Source organism: Echinops telfairi, unplaced genomic scaffold (assembly GCF_000313985.2).
Source record: "Echinops telfairi isolate 266 unplaced genomic scaffold, ASM31398v2 ScPeMD7_12;HRSCAF=54, whole genome shotgun sequence".
NCBI classification, from domain to species: domain Eukaryota; kingdom Metazoa; phylum Chordata; class Mammalia; order Afrosoricida; family Tenrecidae; genus Echinops; species Echinops telfairi.
This window is the reverse complement of record NW_022103909.1, coordinates 6,711,702-6,720,492: the sequence shown is the minus strand read 5'-3', so window position 1 is coordinate 6,720,492 and position 8,791 is coordinate 6,711,702.

Here is an 8,791-nt window from a genome sequence, read left to right as displayed (position 1 = left end):
ATATATGCACATAGATCTATTTCCCCAGCCTCGTGTATAAATATATTTACATATGTACATGCCTTTATTTAGACATCTATAAATGTCCTTTGCCTCCTAGTTCTTTCCTCTATTTCCTTTGACTTTCCTCTTGTCCCACTATCATGCTCAGTCTTTATTTGTGTTTCGGTAATTCCTCTTGGTTACATTACCCATGATCACGCCCTACAACGTTCAGTGATTTTCGATGGCTGTTTTTTCAGGAGTCATCACCGAACCTTCCTTCTCTAAGGCATTTCTTGGGGGACTCAAGGCTCCAGTTAGCAGCTGGGTGTATTAACCTGCTGCACCAACCCAGGGGCTCCTCCTGGAGATGACCCCAGGAATCAGAGTTTATCTCTTCTGCTCCCCACTGTGTTCCATTACTAAGAACCGGGGCAGGAGAAGGTCCTAAAGAAGTTTTAGACAGAATCAGTTCACTAGTAGGGGGAAGATAATGCATAATAAGCTACAATAAATAGAAAGAAGTCACCTTTGTAGCTATTTCCATTTTAAAAGGTGTTTGGAATGTCCCATTGCAAGTACCACATGCAGAGAATTGCCTTCTGATCACGAGGGGCTAATTTGGGGTCATTACATAGTTGACGGTCTTCCAGTGCTGGGTCTGGGGGTGCACAGCTGACTATGAGTCCGTCCTCTTCAGTCCCCATCGTGGTGCCTGACGTCACCCAGTAAGCCTTCCACATGTGCCAGGCACCAGGCTCAGGCAGAACTGGAGAGAACAGTTGGATGAGGCACTCCAATTGCCCCAGAACCTGAAGAGCTGGTTGAGGGAGACAAACATGTGACCCATCCATGGGAGGAAGTGCACTAGTAGAGTGCATGGGGTGATGAGGGTAGATTCACTGGGGGGGAAGTACTGGGTCTCCCCACTGGTGAGTTCGCAAGCTTCTCGAACTCATTGATGAACATATTCATTAGTCCAAGTGCCCAGAAAGGAAGAAGAGAGAAAAGAGAGAGCGCTGTAGTCTTCTCCACCCCTTTCAGCTCCATCCAAGAAGCCCAGCCCCTGCCAGGAGGTCCACTCCCCAGGAGAAGCAGAGCATGTTGCTGGACCACCAGTAACGGGAACCCAGCCTGCCCAGACACAATGCGCCACCACGCTAATTCGCTGAGTTTTTCATTTCACTTGCTTCCCTTCATTATTTAGACATTTTCTAGTCATTTTCTCCAATGGGACAGTTCTCTAGCTTTCACGGACAAAGTTTCTTTTTGTTTTTATAGAAGTATTGAAAGAACTATTTGTTTTTTTTAAATGTATTTAAAACTCAGAATTCATTTCATCCCCTGCATTTCAGTGTTTCCCATGAGGACTCGCAGTTTATACTTCTTTCTTTCATGTGTTTTTGGTTTGGGCAACATTTTAGTAGATTTGTGACTATCCTGCCAATTTCTCAGGTACTTTTATCAAGCTAACTTTTTTTAAAAAACACTTTATTGGGGGCTTGTACGACTCCTATCACAATCCATACATCCATCCATTGTGTCAAGCACATTTGTACATTTGTTGCCATCATCATTCTCAAAACATTTTCTATCTACTTGAGCCCTTGGTATCAGCTCCTCAATTTTTCCCCTCCCTCATGAACCCTTGATAATTTTTTTTTGCATGTCTTACACTGATCAATGTCTCCCTTCACCCACTTTTCTGTTTTCCATCCCCCCAGGGAGGGGATGATATGTACATCATTGTGATAGGTTCTCCCTTTCTCCCTTTCTCCACCACCTTCTCTCCACCTCCCTTTCCCTTCCCCTCCTGGTATCCTTACTCTCATTATTGATCCTGAGGGGTTTATCTGTCCTGGATTCCCTGTGTTACCAGCTCTGTGGTTCAGATCGACTCGGCAACATGACTGCTCCTATTATTTTTAGCTCATTTCATTTTACCAGGTTTGCTTTTATTTTTTATTTTTGCAAACTTAGAATTTTTTTAAACCATTCAAGCAAAATCCTTCCTGGACAATTTTGCATTTATCATCAGTGGCTGTCAAACTTGAGACAATGGTTATGTAAATCAGTAGAATGTAATCTTCCAGGGCCCCTTCACTTCCTTTCTCCTGGCTTGATTGGTTCCATTGCTGTTGGTTCTTGTTAGAAGTAAGCATGTCCTAATTGGTTAGGTCACAGACTCGTGTGGTCTACCACTGGCTGTCTCACGAGTGCTTGTCAATTTTCTTTTCATCTGTTTGCAATGAACTTTTGTGGCTCTGGAGAATTCAAGTCTGCTTCACTTTGACTTTTCCTCCGTTTTTATTTTTAAGCCCCTCAGACCAAGGTCTAGATCGGAGGCGGAAGGGATCGGGTGGGGTTTTAAGGCTAAGTGCCTTCACTCTCTCTTTTTTACATGTGAACTTTATCATCTAGATTTTTAAAGAAAAATACATTCTGTGTGGTTGCCCCGTCCCTCTTATCAAATCTAATCAGTAATCATATCCCATGAGCCCTCCCATAAATGCGGGGGTGCTTTCTCCTCCCACCTTCCCTCCCTCCGTAATTACCTGTCCCTCCTCTCTCCGTGTCCCTGGCCCCATCCCTGGTCTCCTCATACTCTTCAAAGCCTTGCCCTTTGATGTGAAAACCACTTTTATATTTCTTTGTTTGTCCTTATAATACTGGTGTCTTTGTAAGCTTGGCTTACTGGACTGAGCATAATGTCCTCTAGTTTTGTCGATGTCTTGTGGTGTTTAAGAGTCATCCTTGTTGTTTCATCTATGGAAATATTCCATTGTATGAGTATACTGGAGTTTGTTTGGTTTTTTATCCATTCTTCTTTTCATCGTTGGTTGGTTGCATAAACCTAAGAGTGTGTGTGTGTGTCTGCTCTTGTGTTCTTGAATTCTTTAGTGAATAAACCAAGTGGAGGGCATGCAGAAGTGCCATCGTGGTTGTACAGTCTTCCAGTCCCACCAGCAATGTGTCAGCATTCCACTCTCTCCACATCCTCTCCATCATTTATTATTTTCTGAATTTTGCTAAGAGTGTAATCTCAATTTTGATGTTTAATTTAAAAGAACATCCTCACTGCTGATCCTTAACTGAAAAAAATCTCAGGTAAAACTTTAACCTTTTACTCTTTTGAGTTATTGAATATAATTTAATTTGAGCTAAAGGTAATTAATTGATGGCATTTAATTTCAAATGTTAATTGCTAGTGGTTCAAAATGAAGGCTGATGTACCATTTGAGTCTTTGGCAAAAAAAGAGATGTTTAAATTATTAAACAAGATGAGCTTTTAAATATTAGTGAAATGCATGAATTAGAGAATTTGGCCACGTGGGCTTTGAATTGCAGTGACTTTATTCGGAAACTTCTTCATAGATGTGGGCATGCCGTTAAAGACTCCCTTTTGTTCTTGATTCACAATTCGTTCTTCCTCCTGCTCTCCTGCTAGTGATTAAAAGATGCCACTCCTACTTTGTCCCTGCCTCTTTGTCCTGTCACTGCCCTGGGCTTTACAGCCAAGCCTGGGGTCAACCAGGAGTGTGGCTTATTTTCTCAAGAGAGACCATCAGAAGAGCACTGCTTGGGCCTTTGGAAGCCACCTTCCCAACTGTTTACTGAGCTCCCCTGTCTCCTCCTGGAACCAAGACGAGGCCCCATTAAGCAGGACCTTTGCTTTGTTTTCAGATTGCCCTCAGAAGTCACAAGATGTATCATAAAATGATCTCAATGAAATTGACCCAAAGGCCACCCTGTGCCCTAGCCTCCCCATTCCATTGCTCACCTTCAGGTATGCCTGGCTACATTTCTCTACAAAGCTCATCAGCCAGAGTATGCGCCAGGTAACAGCACGAACGGAGTCAAATAGAACATGGTCAGTTTTACAAAAAGCTCCCAGTGAGCACACAGCCAACCGCAAAACTTCGTACCTGTTTCCTCCCCTTTCCTAAAATAGCTCATGTCACTGCAGCAACCCCAGGAAAGTCGAGGAATCTAGTCCCAGAGATTTCATGGTGATCCCAAGTCTTCCCAGACAGCGACAGACTAGGGCCTCAAGCTCAGCTCTCTGGCCCAGCCATGACTCCCTGACTGGTTGCAGAGACACACACGGGTGGAAGGTGGAATAGGTGATTTCAGTAGAGCTGCTAGCAGAAGTCCAGTCCCACCTGCTGGTTCTAGTCTGTCATGCCCTACCTGGAACTTACCTCTGTAGTTGAATGCTTGCATTCCAGTTAGAATGTAAACTACCCTGCAGAGAAGCTTCCCAAGGCACCTCTGCTCCCTGCAGCCCCAGCCTCCACAGCTGTGGCCATCAAACCAATTAGTTCATGGATTACTGCACTTGATCCTCAAGCTTTTTGACCAACCAGCCTCGATCCTTAACATGAACATGGCCACTGGAGCAGTGGAAACCAATTGTTCCAAGATCCCTTAGGATTTGAAGATGTGAGCAGAGAGCTGTGTCTGCCACCTGTTCAGAGGACCTGTCCAAAGGTGAGATGCTGCAGAAGAACAAGACCCGGTATTTCTGACTTCGAAGCATGCTGTCCCTGTGGTCCAGTGATTACATGTTAGGCTGCTAACCGTAAGGTCAGCAGTTTGAAACCACCAGCAAAGCCACGAGGGAGTGTAAAGAGTTACAGTCTCAGCAACTCACAGGGGCAGTTCTGCCCTGTACTCTGGGGTCACCACAAGTCACTATTGACTAGATTGGCAGTGAGTTCAAGTTTATTTTTTGAGAATCATGCTGTCATCTTTAGATTGGGAAAACCCTGGGTCCTAATTTCCAAAGAGTTAAAAAGAAAATTCCTGCTACTGATCAAGCCCAATCTTTGATGTTACTAATGTCATCCGTTTATTGAATCAGATGGAAAAATCTCCAGCAAAACCCCCCCCAAAAAAACCCATGAACTATGCAGTAATTCTGGGTAATTCCTTTTGGTACAGAGCTTCTATTTTCATTATATGTCAGATTGTATTAAAACAGTGGTCAGGGGGAGACAACCATTTTTAGCAAGAATTGTACCAAGTATCATATTGGACATGAGGAAATAGATCTCATAATGAGGACAACATAACAGAAGAAAAAGACGTCAGGGTGGCCAGCCCCTAACAAATCATCACAGGTCCCTTGGGCACAATTGCACAGCAATAATAAGTAAAGATTATAGGAAAGTCATAGATAATAAGAGAGATAGAAGAGAGAGTGAAATAAGGGAGTCAGACACATCTCATGGTAGCATGCTCACCTCAGCCCTGCTTGGTGGTTCACGTGAGGATGTGGAAGGTGGGAATTGCAGGAGTGAGGGAGAGCGGTTTATTACTAACCAGGGCTTATGTATCTTTTGGGGATGTGCAAGCCCCCTAATCACAGGTAAGGCCATACGTCACAGGAAGGGGTTGTGCTATCATACAGGTAATACAGTAATGGGAGGGGGACAATCTAGGGGTATAGGAGCAATAGGAAGGAGAGGACTTGGGGGTACACATGTGACAAGATGAGTGGATCCTAGATTCAGGGAGGCAGCCTAATCTTGGATGTCACAGAGCAGGTTTGACGTGTTCTCTGGCTTTCCATAGAGACCGGTATCAGTAGGGTGTGAACCCCACCTACAGTGGACCAGACTGATGGCTGAAAACCTTCAGGGAGAAGTAATCCATTGTCCTTAACATCAGGGAGTGAGCTCCACCTGTGGTGGGACCACGCAGTAGTCTGAAGGCTGAATGCATCGACCTCCCACCATGTGCTGGCAAACAGCCTCTAATGTTTGGCATATCTTTGGGGAAGACAAAGCTGGGGAGAAGTCTTTTTATATCCCACAAAAAGAAAAACCTTTGGGCAGGGTAAAGTTGAATGTTATTAGCCCCGTGTATATGCAAAGACACTACCAGCAGATTCTAAGAAGGGGAGTGAATCAGAGACTAGGGAGAATGGATCCCTGAGGGAGAGAGAAGTAAAGGGGTCATAGGGACATGGCCTTTCATATTTGAAGGTGACTATAAGATCCATTAAAAACAGGCCAACCTTGAAGCTGTAAATATATGCCTTCTATTATGGGCCTGTACACACAAGCCCAGGAGGCCCTGAGCTCAGCCTGGCAACACCACCTTGTCCTAAGCTGCCTGGTGGTGGAGACCGTAAATTCACCAACAGATGTTGATTTCCCAAGATCTCATGAGGAGCCAGCCCTCTGCACCCCCTGCCATCTTATTTGTCCCAGGCCAACTTCTGGCCAAGAGGCACCAGTGTTCTTTCCTTACTACCTCCATCTGCATACTGGGGGGTGCGGGCATGTGGTGACCTCCCAGGGCATTGTGTTTTGTTTCCCTTGTGTTCCCTCTTTTGCCAGAGTGGTCCCTCTTCTCGGGATCTGGTTCGCTCATAAAGCTGTACAAGCCGGGCTGTTAGCGGTTACTCTACGATATCACACCCCGCCAGTGCACGGGCAAGAGCCTTCACAATGCTATGACCTCGGTCAGACCCTGAAGTGGCTAGGACGCAAGGAGAAGTGGAGTTGGAAGAGGCCAGCTTAGTCCCCTCCTGTCTCTTTAGGGGGTTACAATGAGACAGCGGGGTCAGACAGTCTGGAAGCCCTCTAGCCCATCAGGAAGATGCGTGATGAGCAGGAATGACAGATGTATACAAATGTGTTGTTCAGTAAAACATTTGTAACAGTCTGACAAACAACACCAGTCATGAGTTGTTAGTGCTACCAAGTCTGGCAATGACCGTGGCAAAATGGAATCACCCGCAGAGCAGGATCAGAGGGTGTGACCCGCACAGCTGGCATCGGTCGACTTTAGGTCGAGCTTGCTTTCTAGTTTGTCAGAGTCTGCAAGCTCCAGCGATGCCCGTTATCACCAAGCAACATGTAAGCCTCCGCTGACAGATGGCCAGTGGCTGCCATGAACTGCATTGGCCCTGGACCCAAGTCTCCCCCTGGAGGTGAGAATGCTACCTCTGCCTCTCAGTGAAGAATTCAGCACCTTCTTTCTTGTTCAAAAGTAGAAAACGTGGACACTGGGATAAAGCCAATGGGAGGTGGATGCTTGTTCATCACATCAAATTGTTCCAGGGAAGCACCCTATTTCCACGAACCCTTCCTTTTAGGGATGGGATTGGGGTTTCCAGAGAGCCCCCAGGGTTCAGAACAGGCTTCTGTTTGTCCCAGAAGAAAGACTGTGTTATTCCTGCCTAGATGGTCAGTAGCTCTGAACTTGCTCTAGGCTCTCCTCTCTCGGCCGCACTGTGATTTGACCAGCAAAAGACGTCCGTTTCTTTCCATCATGTGACGTTATTTCACAGTACTGTCTGGAAGTACTGGACATGTGGAAATGCGAGCTACAGGAGGGGAAGAGCAATCCCCCTTGAGACCGAGCAAGTCAGGGCAAAGCCAGGAGACGGAGCGAGGAAGGAGGAGGAAGGGAGCACACCAAGAAGCCGGAAGAGGCTCAAAGCGCAGACTCCTAGAGCATCTATCAATCTGGGAAATTTGCATTTCTGTTTGTCCTGAAGGTAAGGCTATCTATTTCATTTCCTCCTCTGTTCTGTTTCTGGTTTAGTTATGGGAAGACTGGAAATCTAGGCCTGACGCAAAAGTGGTCTTGCTTCTTCCAAGTGCTGTAACTGTTAGATGCTGGATATAAGTGAATCAATCGCCAGAACTCTCGGGGGGGAAAGCACGTGTTCGCTCTTCAGTTTCGTCACCCAGGATTGCCAGGGCCTCCCTCCAGCTCCCACCCCTTGGAGGGAAAGACAAGTATCCACCAGCCATTGCCGCCATCACTTCAACCCTGAAAAGAGGGTGTACTCTGAGATGATATTGTCCCCTACTCCCCAATAGCATTGCGTACACAACACAGGTGTCCACTTAGGACTCTGTGTCAGCCGGGCAGACTAGAGAAACAAATTCATTTTTACCATTTCACATGGGAAGATCAAAGACTACAACCAAACAAAATCATCAAAACTTTAACTTCCCATATTCTTTCCAGAAAACAACCCAGTCAACTGCATGGACGTATCTGACCTCTGGCTAGCCGAAGAAGAAAACCTACCATGAGGCAGGGGTCAAACAAACCTCTGTTCTCCATATTCACGATTTGTTTCTCTGGCACCACATTCCTGGTACCATAATGTGTGAGTCCAGGTAGACTAGAGAAACAAATTTATAGACACACATGTGTATAGGAAAGAGCTGAATACAGAGAAAGCATCCCAGCCCAGCCCAGTCCAGATCAAGTCCATAAGTCCAATATTAGCCCATATGGCCTATGTCAATCTATAAAGTCCTTTTCAGACTCACAAAACACATGCAATGATGCTGAATACAGGAAGATCATAGGCCAATGCGTGCAAAGTCTTGTGGATCCAGTGGCGTTGTGCGCATCTCAGTGCTGGCAGGGATCTCCATGTGGCTCCTCCAGTTCCCAGGGCACGGGGGCTATCAGCGTAGTGACATGTGTCTTGTCAGTAGAGTGTATTTGAGGGAGCAAGTCAAGAGAGTGTCTCCCATCTCCAAGGAGGAAAATACAGGAATTCCCAGAATCTTCAGGGGAAGGCCATGCCCATTCAGAGGCCTCATTAGCTATGACCCTATTGAAAGACTAGACTCCACCCCTTCACTCTTAATCCTCTCAAGTCCCAAATTGACACCAGATTATGTCACTACCACAACTCCTTATGTACACAAGTATGGGTCTAGTCGCCATGTACCTGCTAGGTAAAAGCATAAATATGGGGAAATGAGTTAGTCCTTTTGGAGAAGAGAAAATGTATGCAGTAAATATGTTTCATAGATCTAGTTAAACA